Genomic DNA, 12,906 nt, shown 5'->3' on the forward strand with positions numbered 1-12,906 from the left:
GACTGTACTATCGAAACCATTAATAAGTAGAATGATGATCACAGATGAATGGTTCTCCACGAAAAAATCAAACATGCATATTGGCATTATGAATGGTTTTATTGATACTCCATATATACGTATAGCATGTCAACTTCAGTTGACAGATTATTTTTAACAAAGTTCTTGCCTAATGCTGTCATAGTCTCATGTGAAGTGTGTGAGTTGTATGTTCATTTTTCTTGTATAAATGAATACTGCTGTAGACTTTGATCTTTCTATCTCTTCTCTGATTTCTACGAGACATGCTAAGTAACGCAATGCAAATAGGGGACGTTAGGACTCTTACCTGTCAAAAGAGAAGAAAACACAAATTGACCAATGTAAAGTTCAGTTTTGCTTTCGTAACAATAGGAACAATATATATGCAACACACAAATGAAATGAAAATCTGAGATAAAAAAGAGAGGAATCCACAAGTATCAATTATGAAGCAGAGTACATGTAACCTTAAATTAAGCAGATGAAGACTGACTTTGATCCAAATAATTAAGCAAATATGACATAAGAAATATATAAACTTGAATAACTAATTGTATTAGTTAATTATGTTCTGAAATATTACAATTCTAGATTTAGAAATGAAAGCTGAGATATAGATCAGCTGCTAAACAGAAAATATAAATGTCGACCTGTCAGGTCAACGCTATTAAAATCTGATGCAAACTTGGCATAAGGAGATGAAAAAAACTTGATCCAAACTAGTCCATAATATAAAGCACAATGTCAATTCTATCGAAAATGTCTGCAATCTCATCTAATTTTTATTAGAGACATGCTTTGCCTCCAAATTAGCAACCAAATCATTCATACGAGGTTTGTTTATCCCTTCCGAATTCGCAACCAAGTGTACTGTATGTTACCAGGTCTTAGAAGCCCCAAAATCCACTCTACTTATTGGTGTGCTACCAGTGTCATAATCCTTGTACATACCTGTCAAAAGTTCTAATGAAATGAAACACAACAAAGCTGTAGATGTTTAGACCATATAACCAGCTATTTCTGCTACTTGTACTAAGACATGTTAATTCTACTAAGCCAAGGAAAATTTAAAAAGTTTAAAAAATAAATAAAAAGCAATCTAATCTATAAATGGGGTTTTGTTGGTCTTTCGAGAAAAAGACATATCCTTGAGCGTTATACTGAGAATTTGACAGAGATTCAGGAAGCAAATGTTCCCAAAGATCTGGAAGAAAATGGGTTCCATTAGGAATTGAATACAATGTTGCAACACATTAAGCTCATTGTTAACAAGAAAAATATCAAAATTCAATGTAATTATGAGTTTGAATGCTAAATAGCTTAATTAGCATAGAGAGAGAGGACTGAAGTCTCATGTTGTTGATTTGGCAGCAAGACTACAAACTCATAGGACCACCAATGCAGGCTATTTAACAACAACAACAAACATCAAATTAGTTTGAGTTAATATGATGAATACAAACCAGGTCAAGGGAAGATTAATTGAATTACCAAATCATACGTTCAGAAGGGATGGCAAATGGAAAGGACTCACCAACTCCTAGGAACAGCTCCAAAGTAATTGGAACTCGGGTTTTAGCACAAGCAGAAGAAAATTTCATATAAAATGCTAGAAATACAACATTCACCCAATTGGAGATACTACTGATAGCTAAAGCCCCACCAAGATTTGAATACCAAAACCCAACACAGAGAGAGATATGTATAAACAAAGTGAAACAAGATAGCTAAGAGCGTAACAAAGAGGTTGAGATCCCCATGTTCGAGAGCTCGAACGTGACCAAATGGCTGCACCATCCAGACATAGATCGATTAAAGTACTCATATTTGCCAACATGGCATCCCAAATTTTGTCCCGTGCAAAAGGCTTACTTCAAGAGCTTCCTTAATCTCATTAGCAATTGATGATGTTCCTTTATCAGCATCACATTGATGATACAATCAATACATGCTATGCTAATCCAAATCAACAATTGATAAAGAGCATAGGCTCATTTCAATGAATCAAAATAATGGGAAAAATATCAGGCCAATAAAAAAAAAAGGGTAATTAATTTATTAGTTCCTATATTTTGACAAAACACACTGTTTAGTCCCTGTATTTTCAAAAACACATGGTAAGGTCCCTAACCTTTTTCTTAGTGAACTGTTTAGTCCTTCCGTCTGTTTGTTAGATTTTTTACCGTTTATGACTTCGGAAATGACGAAATTACCCTTTACTATTTACCTTCAAACTTCAGAAGAGGAAATCCAATTTAGAACAAGAAGCTATTTGTATGGAGAACAAGAAAAAGAACAGACCCAATGCTTACGAATTTGAACGATTAAGAAGAAAATCAAGAAGAAGAACACTCAAAGTTGATTTCAGATGCATTAGAGTTTAAAGGAAAGGAAAGTAAAGGAAAAGAAGAACGCAAATCCAAATTGACTAACAGAATCTTCATGAGAGTGTAACGGCACGTTAGGGACTAAACAGTTTACCGAGAAAAACGTTAGGGACTTTACCGTGTGTTTTTGAAAATACAGGGACTAAACAGTGTGTTTTGTCAAAATATAGGGACTAATAAATTAATTACCCTAAAAAAACATAAAAGGCAATGAAACAAGTTTGCTTCATTTCCTAATTGCAAATATATTGACCAGATGACAAGACTAAAATGAATAATCCAATAACCTAATTATTGACCACAACCACATAGCACATTACGCAATTGTATATCATGTCCAAACTCCAATCCTATTTATGCATTCGCACCGTGACTAGATTTTACTTGGATTACCGATTCTAGGTATAGCTTATGGTTAAGCTAATATTGCTAAAAAAAACAACCAATTATGCTTGAATAGAATAGAAGCAATTTAAATTACAATTGGCAGCAAAACCAGACCTTCATAATGCCAATCAAACTACTTACCACAAGCAAACAGATCTAAAATTTATATTTAAAGTAGTTACTTACTAACTTCCAGCACTAATAGGTGGCAAATTTAAATAATATAGTTCTCGTTACTTACTGAAAAAGTGAAGGAACATCATTTATCTTTCTCAAACAACAGAAACAACTTCCCTTTAGTACAGATCACGAACCAAAATCTTTTTTTTGGTAGGAAAGGAAAGGAAAAAAAAAAACAAACAAACAAAAGACTAGCCTGGGATTAGCCTAGGGAAGCTAACCCCGATCCTATCTTCTAACAGAAGAGACGAGAGAAAAGGAAGGGGATCCGAAAGGGTCGAAACACCTAACAACCCCTCATGACCAGCAGCAGCCAACCGATCCGCAACACGGTTCTGCTCTCTGAAAATGAGTGAAGTCTAAGGATTCAAAGGAGGGCCGAAGCCTATTGATAGCTCTGATAAGGTTGCAGCTACTGGTACCAACATCATGAACATCAGAAATAAGATTGATGGCTTCCAAATTATCAGACTCCACAGAGAGTCTCTTAATGCCCAGCCTAATCGCAAGCTTGATACCAGAGAGAATGCCCCAGAGCTCTGCAGAGAAGGACGAACCCAACCCCAAATTCTGGGTAAACCCCGAGAGCCAGGCTCCCCCCGCGTCTCTAAGCACACCACCAGCAGCAACCTTACCATTGATGAGGCAGGAGCCGTCAGTATTCAACTTAGCAACCCCCTCTCTAGGCCTGCTCCATCCCACAAGATGGACAATCTCACTCTGGGAAGGTCTGGCCGGAGAATCCCCTTTGAAACTCTCAATAATGGAGGAAAGTTTATTCGAGAAGAACTCAGCGCAGATAGGCAAGAACACAGATTTATTCCCAAAAACCTCCTCGTTCCTCCACTTCCAGACTTGGTGACTGACTATAGCAAAGAGAATGTCACCATGCTCCATGTAAGAAAGTAACTTCCCACTAACACCATCAGCGAACCAATCATTCGCAGAATGAGCCATGAAAGAAGAGAGGATATGATGAGGAAGAATTTGTTTCCAAATCTCCTTAATTTTAGGGCAGTCTCTCAGGGCATGACAAAGAGATTCAACATGGCCAGAACATCTACTACAATCTCCAGAAACCGCCAGATGCCGTCTATGTCTATCCGCATTAGTAAGCAACCTGTCCTTAACACCCAGCCACAGGAAACTCCTAACACGGTAAGGGACTTTGAGCGCCCATATAGACTTCCAAGTGTTCGAGGGAGGAACGGCCCTGTTAAGGGTAAGAGCTTCGAAGGCTGACTTGCAAGAATAAACTCCCTTATTAGTCAGCGCCCAACAATGCCTATCCAAGTCTTCCTCATGATTACTAACCTTCACTCCCTGAATTCTTAGGAGGGTCTCAAGGCTAAAGAAACTATCAATCTTAGTCCAAATCCAGTCCCCTTCAGAGTCCACCACATCTGCAATCCTCCAGTTATGGATGTCTCTAGGCGGAGGTTGAGAGCACACCTCTATCAAAGGTTTGTCCCCAATCCAGGCGTCAAACCAAAAGCTAATGGATTTACCATTACCCACCTCCAGACCCACTCCCAGGCAAAACTCATCAAAAACGGCGTTGAGGCCTTTCCAGAGGAAAGAACAATTGATGACTCTCTCCTTAGGGCCCCCAAAGATCTTGTCCTTCCGGTACTTACCACAAAGGAGGCGGACCTAAAGAGAGGAGCGGTCTTGCCACATACGCCAAAGGAGCTTCATTAATAACACTTTGTTATTATCCTTAGCTTTCCTTATGCCCAGCCCACCAGAAGCTTTAGGTTGACACACCTCAGACCAAGGCACCAGATGGATCTTCCTACCTTCCGCGGCTTCCCCCCACAGGAATCTACGGTTAATCTTATCGAGATCATTAAGCACAGGACCCGGAAGCTGACAAGCCTGCATGATATGATTGGGAGCAGCACAATTAACTGATTGGATAAGCGTGAGGCGGCCAGCAAGAGACAGAGTCTTAGCCTTCCACGAGGCACACTTCGTATTGGCCTTATCCAGGGTCTCTCTAAAGGAAGCCTTGGATACTCTCTCACTATGGAGGGGAATACCCAGATACTTACCAAGAGAACCAGTAAGGGGAATACCTGAAAGATCATTTAATCTTTTACAGACTCTCGGATTCATATTCTTGGAGCACATCATTCTAGACTTCTGAGTATTAAGTTTCTGACCAGAAGCTGAACAAAAACAATCAAGAATCTCCATAATGACATTCAACTGCTCCTCATTCCCATCCAGAAAGATGAGGACATCGTCAGCAAAGAATAAGTGAGTCACCTGGGGACAGAAGCTATTGATCGCTACAGGGTGGAAACTCCCATTATCAATTGCATCTTGAATCAGGTGAGATAACCTCTCCATAGCAACCACGAACAGGAAGGGGCTCATAGGATCACTCTGACGGATTCCCCGGCCCGGAGAGAACTCCTCCGACATATCCCCATTAACCATAACTTGAAACACAGGAGAAGAAATACAAACCTTGATCAATCTTCTCCAGCTGTCCGGAATCCTAGCTCTCTCCAGACTCTCCATCAGGAAATTCCAGTTAATGCGGTCATAGGCCTTCTCCAAATCCAGCTTTAGGGCCACAATGCCTTTCTTCCCTTTCCTAATCTTCATCGTGTGGACCATCTCTTGGGCAATCACCACATTATCCATCATTTGTCTACCAGGGACAAAACTACCCTGATTCTGGCAAATGATAGCAGGAAGAATGCCCCGGATTCTGTTAGCCACTATCTTAGTAACCGTCTTATAAAGAACGTTACAAAGACTGATAGGACGCATATGCAAAAAGGAAGAGGGTTTATCAATTTTGGGAATCAGGACCAGGAGGGTTCTATTAACCAGCTCAATATCCTTTGAACCATTAAACACACCTATGATAAAATCGTAGATGTCATCCTTAACAACCTCCCAATGCTTATGATAGAATCCAGCAGGCAGACCATCAATCCCAGGAGCCTTTTCCGCCCCAATGCTGAAGATGGCTTGGTCAATCTCTCTTCGGGAAATAGGCTTAAAGGCTTCCTTACTACTATCTTCACTGATCATAGGAAAGGTAGCAGTAGAGTGAGCCCTCTCCAACTGGACAGGATCTTCTTTAAACAGCTCTTTATAGAAATCCAGGGCCAACTTCCGAATCGCCTCATCTTCATACACCCACTCACCATTAGAATCCTTAATGGCCTCGATTCTATTCTTCTGTCTCCTGATCATGGTAGACAGATGGAAATACCTCGTATTACGATCCCCATCTCGAATCCAAGATTTCCTAGACTTCTGAAACCAGAGGAGCCCTTCCTGCCTAAGCACAGCTTCCAGTTCATTCTGAAGAGATCTGAGAAGGCCATCCAAGCTGTGGTCAAACCTCACCTCCAACCTACGCTGAATGCCCTCCATCCTCCTAAGTAACTTATTCTTCCTTCTAATAATATGTCCAAAGACATTTTTATTCCAACCCAACACCTTGCTTCTGAACCCTTCAGCAGCCTGCAGAACGTTTGAGTGAGGTTTCCAAAACAGAGATAAATTAATCAAATGCTACCAGAACAAAAATAATGTCCTAATCAACAGAAAAATCGAAATTCATAGGCTGCTAAGAGAATGAAAAGATTCTCATCCTCAAACTCGTCACAAAACAATTTTCAGCAACTGAACGCATCGGTTCCAACTCTTTGATTAGAAATAACTATGAGCAATAACTAGCAAATTTTGCAGTCAAGGCACAAAGTTAGGCATTGTTTTCACTAACAGAAAAAGAGGGGAAAAATAACAGAGCTAAATTTAAAATAAAATGTATAGTACACAGAGAGAAAATTAAACATCCTGATAAGAGTTTTCACCATCAAATTTGATCAGAAGAGAGGAGAAATAACAGAGCGAACTTAAAAAGAATAGAGATGAAATAAACTGGACAAACAATTAGCTGATAGAATTTCAATTTTGATTTCTTAAAGCCAAAATTCAAGGGGGGGGGGGGAGAGAGATGGGGATGAGAGAGAAAGAAAGTCATTTTCAAATCAAAACAGTATAGAAAAAGCTCCAAAATTGCAGTTTTATGGCAGGAACAACCTCACAAAAAAAAAAAAAAAAGCTTCTGATCCAAATTTAGAAAAAAGAAGGGACACAATTCCACATAAGAAAATTCCGTTCCATCTCAAGAGTCTGAATTAAGAGAAACAAGCAAACAACCAAAAACTACACTTACAATTCGTAATAAAAAAAAAAAAAATCATGTCCCAAATACCCCCACCTTGAAAGAAGCACAGTTCACAGCCCAAAACCAAAAAACAATAATTTGGATAAGAAGAAGAGAACAGATATCCAATGGCTAAAAATTCACAAAAGTGCTTAACAGGCAGAAAAGAGAAGGAAAATGACGGAAAAGAAGAAGATGTTTCCATTTGTTTTGGTGAAAAAATAGAAAAACAAACTCCATCTGCTAAAGACTTGATTTTACTCATCACCAATGATAACATTCTACTCATGGCATCGGAGCTATATAAACAATGTCATACTCAACAAAATCAACTCATGCAAAGAGCATTGAACGGAATATGCAGCATGAATCACTTTGAAGAAAATAGACAGGATTTCTTATTAACAATAAATAGAACTATAATATGCCAGACATACAAACTCTGATTCAAAGATTAAAACTTTCATCGTCAAACCCAATTGAGAAAAATAAGCAATAAACCATAAAAAATGCAAGTTCAGTTGAAAATGAAAGCACCAATTACCAGTATTGCGGTTGCGAGCAATTTTTGTCCATTCAGTGTGGAAAGCCCCGGGGCGATCGATCCTCTCATAAGTATGTGCCCCAAACAAGTCTCTCTGAGCCTGCACAAGGTTTGCTGGTAGCCTAGCGCGCCTATAAGTATCGAAATAAGCAAGACTTGCACACATCCCTGGTGTGATAATCCCTGCTGAAACAGCTAAACCAACAACTCTTCTCCAAGCTGCCTGCCTCTGCACCATTTCCCTAGCGAATTCAGGATCCACGATTAAGCTAGCTAAATTAGGATTCCTCTGATACGCCTGCTTAATTCTATCCAAAAACACTGCTCTTGTAATGCATCCACCTTTCCAAATCCTAGCCATTTCCCCCAAATTCAAATTCCAACCCATTTCAACACTCTTAGCTCTCAACAAGTTCATCCCTTGAGCATAACTACAAATCTTTGAAGCATATAATGCTTGCCTAACATCATCAATCAACCTCTTCTTATCAATTCCGCTCTTCACGGCTCCAACTTCTTCTTTCAATCCAGCTTCCTTCAAAATCTCAGCTGCACTTTCCCTTTCCTCCTTCAAACCACTCAAGTACCAACAATCCAAAGATGCAGCAATTGTTGGTGCTGCAACAGAAAGCTCTGCAGCTTGCTGCACAGTCCATTTGCCAGTCCCTTTCATTCCAGTCTTATCCAGAATCTTATCCACTAATTCTCCATCTCCATGTTCATCTTTTACCCTGAAAATATCAGATGTTATCTCAACCAGAAAGCTTTCTAACTCACCCTTGTTCCACTCTGTGAAAATCTCTGCCAATTCAGCATTAGATAGTCCACCCACATTCTTCAAAACATCATAAGCCTCTGAAATGAGTTGCATATCACCATATTCAATCCCATTATGAACCATCTTAACAAAATTCCCGGAACCCCCTTCTCCTATGTAAGTAACACAAGGCCCATGTTCAACCTGAGCAGCAACTTTCTCCAATATATCCTTAATATTGTTATAAGCTTCAAAAGATCCACCGGGCATCAAAGAAGGACCATTCCGAGCCCCTTCTTCACCACCAGAAACCCCCATCCCCAAATAAAGAATCCCCTTTTGATTAACTTCCTCAATTCGCCGTTCAGTATTCTGATACCACTCGTTACCTCCATCAATAATACAATCGCCGGCTTCCATATGCTCCGACAAGGCGGAGATTGTTTGATCAACTGGGTTTCCAGCTTTGACTAAGATGATGACAGATCTAGGGCGTTTAAGTGAAAGAACGAAATCCTTTGGACTGTAATGGCCAGCCAAAGGAAATGGTCCCTCTCGTTGTTTGCCCGGAGGAGAGTCTCATCAACTTTGGAAGTTGTTCGATTGTAAACGGAGATCGGAAAGCCTTTCTCGGCGATGTTTAAGGCTAGATTCTGACCCATCACAGCTAATCCAGCAAGGCCTATGCGAGAAAGAGCTAATGAAGCCTCCATTGATGAGCAGAAAGGACGGAAATTGATTTGGGGGAAGAAAATATTGGATTTTTGAGGTGAATTAGGTGGAGTTTTTTAAGGAAGAGGAAGATGGAAATGGCGGACTCGTCGAGATAGTGAAAGGGTAGGAGAGAGTAAGCAAAGGCAGTGTCTTAGCTACCAACCAGAGCGTGTCGTAGCTGTCTGATTCCTAAGGTCAAGTTAACACGGCGGAGTTTTAGATGGTCAATTTGGAGAAAGATAGAAATTATATAGTCTCTTTTGGACTGCGAGTTTCATCCTGCTATTTGTACAATATCTCCATCCTATATTCGTCTTCTTCCTAACGTTTGGTCCCACAGGATTAGTTCTATACTTCAGTGTTTGGTGTTGATCCAATGGTTTTCATTTCTGTAAAAAAAAAATGTAACAGAGGCATCATCAGTATATCACATAAAGAATTACAATATCAACATAAAGAACATCCAAGTTAGAAACCAAGTTTGAAACAAGATAACAAATTATTCCAAAAGGATCAGAATCACAATAAGACACAATGAAGCTAGAAAATCATATCTGAACATAAGTTAGACACTAGAAAATCATATCTGAACCTAATTTAGAAAGTAGAAAATCATATCTGAACCTAATTTAGAACCAAGCAACACATCCAACTTAGAAACCAAGTTAGAAATCCAGGCTAAGTTAGAAACCATAGATCGAACACAAGAGAGAGAATAATCAAAATCTTGTAGACCTTCACTAACTTTTAAATCAGTGTTGCAGAACTAAGACAAATTTCGCAATTTCTAGAGATATGATACAAGCACAGTGAACTAACAAAATAGGGGTTTTCTATCTGCAACTTGAACGAGAATCTGATTTTAGCATAGAGCTTCCATTACAAGTGAAGATCAACCAATAGGGTACGAAAATGAATGTGAAAGAATAAAACAATCGTACCTGAAAGATGCAGCAGCAGAAAAGAAAGACGCCCAGAAAGTCGAAGAGGAAGTTGACTTGATTTCACGGTTTTATAGGATGGTTTATGTTAGTGGAAGAATCATTTCGGTACTAAGGCTTTGTCATTGTTGTTGTAAAGTCGAACAGGAAGTCGCGGCTGCAGAAGAAACACAGGAAGATCTGTCTATGGGTCGGGTCGGGCCGGGCTCGGGCCGGTTCTATTGTTCAGTCCAAGTCCAGCCTAGTCCACTATTAATTTAGGCGGGCTCGGACCGGATTGAATTTGGATTTAAAAATCAAATCCCAAACCCAACCCCATATAAATCCATCAAAATATAAATATAAAATTATTAATTATAAAAAATAAATTTTATACTTAAAAATAGATATTTAATATATAAAGATATATATTTACTAATTAATATTAATAGACGGATCGGACTGGACCGGTCCGTGTTATTTTTATTAATTCCAAATCCGTCCAAAAAATAGACGAACTTTAACGGGTCTATAGCAGATTGGACCTATGAACAATTTTTATTGTCCAAACCTGGTCCAAAGAACACGGGTTTGGACGGACCAGATGGGTATCCGGATCCGTTGACAGATCTAAAAAAGACATAGCAGCAAAAAAAAAAAAAAAAAATCCCAGAAACAGAAAGTCGAGAAAGAGAAAAACCTGGGTTCGAGAAAGACAAAAGAAAGTCGAGAAAGAGATTCAAATTGATTTGGGTTTTTTTTTTATTTTTTAATAAGTTTATTTTTTTAACCCAAAACTTTTTATTTTTGATATTGTGCTATTAATTTGGGAAATCTAAAAAATTTGGTCTTATTTTAGAAATTAAAAATAATAATTTGGGGTTTTCTATAATAGCATCAATATAAACTTAACATTTAAAAAATGATACCAATTGAGGCTTCGATAACGGAATGAGACACGTCGATGATATTGCTCCATTAAGTTCTGAGTTATACGTGGATGGAGAAATTAGAACTTAACGGAGTAATAGGAATGACGTGTCCAATCTGTTCTCGAACCCTAAATTGATAACTTTTTAAACTTTAAGTCTATATTGATGTTATTTTGTGTGTAGAACCTAAATTGATACTTTTTAATAAAACCATAGACCTCCCTAAATTTTTTTATGTTTTTTTCCAAAAACAGGGTGAAATTGGTTCATTGGGTTGATACCGGTTCGCTGGTTTCACCCGGTTCTTATGGGGTCACTAGTTGTGACCCCAAACAACACTAACCGACCGGATACCTGGCCGATTTCTGGTTCAATAGGTTCAATCGGTCGGTTTGGTCCGATTTTCAAAACCATGATTATTTTAACAATTAAAAAGGTTAATTTCAAATCTCAAACTTAAACCTCTCAAATCAATGGTTCAAAATAGGATCCGGAAACTCTAAACCATAATTTCGCACCTGTCGCTTTTTTTTCATTTCTAACCGGGTGGTTTTTTAAATGTTTTTTTTTTTTGAAAAAAAAAAATCCTTCTTTAGCCTACTCTTTATAAAACGTAGGAGAAATTTAAATATATGTGAATCAATTTTTCAGCCAAATAATACATTTAATTTTACAAAGTTAGACCGTGTATTTTGGATAACTTGTAAAGTTAGTATTTTTAATTGCGTCAAATCGCTTCATTTTGAAGTAAACAGTTACGACAACAATTTTTAAAAAAATGACTGAGTTTGTAAATTAAAAAAAACATAAACTCCTATTTGCAAAATGATTATTTTAAAAAATGGTCAAACCACAATATTCATTTTTATATTTTTTTCCTAAAATATATTTGGATTTAAATTTAGTTTTAAACAAATAGGCCAAAAACAAAGAACTTTACTTAAATAATCTTTAATTAGTCTAATAGTGGCAATTTTATTATTGGTATAGTACTTATTTGGCTCCCTAAACTAAGACTTTAAAGTTAATTAGGATCTTAAACTATCAAAATCATCAATCAGGTCTCTGAACTAATTAAAAATCATCAATTGAGTCCTTATTCTAAACAAAATTCATCAATTGAGGTTCCATCGAAAATCATTCGGTTGAACAGTTTCAAACCCTCTTCCCCAAACTCATTTTGAACTAACACATAGATTATTACAGCATATATCAAATAGTCACAATTTCTGATTTTAGGATATGATAGGGACTCTATTGATAATTTTTGCTTAGTTCAGAGACTTGATTGATGATTTTGATAGTTTAGGATCCTAATTGACTTTGAAACTTTAGTTTGATGATCTAAATAGATATAATGCTTTAATTATTTTATTTGTCACCAATTTGTCAAGTAATTTAATCAAAATTATGTTAATATACATAAATTATGTTAAATCAATAGAATTTTAGCACATAAATAAAAGAAGTTTGCAAAAGATACCAAAGAGCAAAGAAAGAAGAAGAAAAATAAGAAATTAAAGAGAGATGGAGAAGATGATGTATTTGATTTTTATTTTTTATTTTGGGGTTTGTTTGTCATAATTATATAATAAGGGGGTTGATTTATAAAATAAATAAATATAAGGACAAAATTAACTCTTTTCCCTTTGACTTTTAACACCATTAGTCAATTTGGCCTATGTTTGCTAACAGAATGAACCCCAAGATACCAATTTATAAATTTTTAAACCACAAGGATGTCAATCGAAAACAAGTGTAACCACAAGGTTTATCTTTATAATTTTTCCTTAATTATATGAATATATATATATATATATATATATATAATTAATGATAATGTTCCTAAATTAATTAGTAAATGTA

General features: G+C 37.3%; 1 pseudogene; it reads right to left on the reverse strand.

The window, feature by feature from the left end:
* Nucleotides 1-539: 539 nt before the first annotated feature.
* On the reverse strand, nucleotides 540-10,238 carry LOC136208317 (6-phosphogluconate dehydrogenase, decarboxylating 3, chloroplastic-like; annotated as a pseudogene).
* Between the last annotated feature and the right edge of the window lie 2,668 nt (nucleotides 10,239-12,906).

The sequence above is a fragment of the Euphorbia lathyris genome, chromosome 10 (assembly GCF_963576675.1).
Source record: "Euphorbia lathyris chromosome 10, ddEupLath1.1, whole genome shotgun sequence".
Taxonomy (NCBI): Eukaryota; Viridiplantae; Streptophyta; class Magnoliopsida; order Malpighiales; family Euphorbiaceae; genus Euphorbia; species Euphorbia lathyris.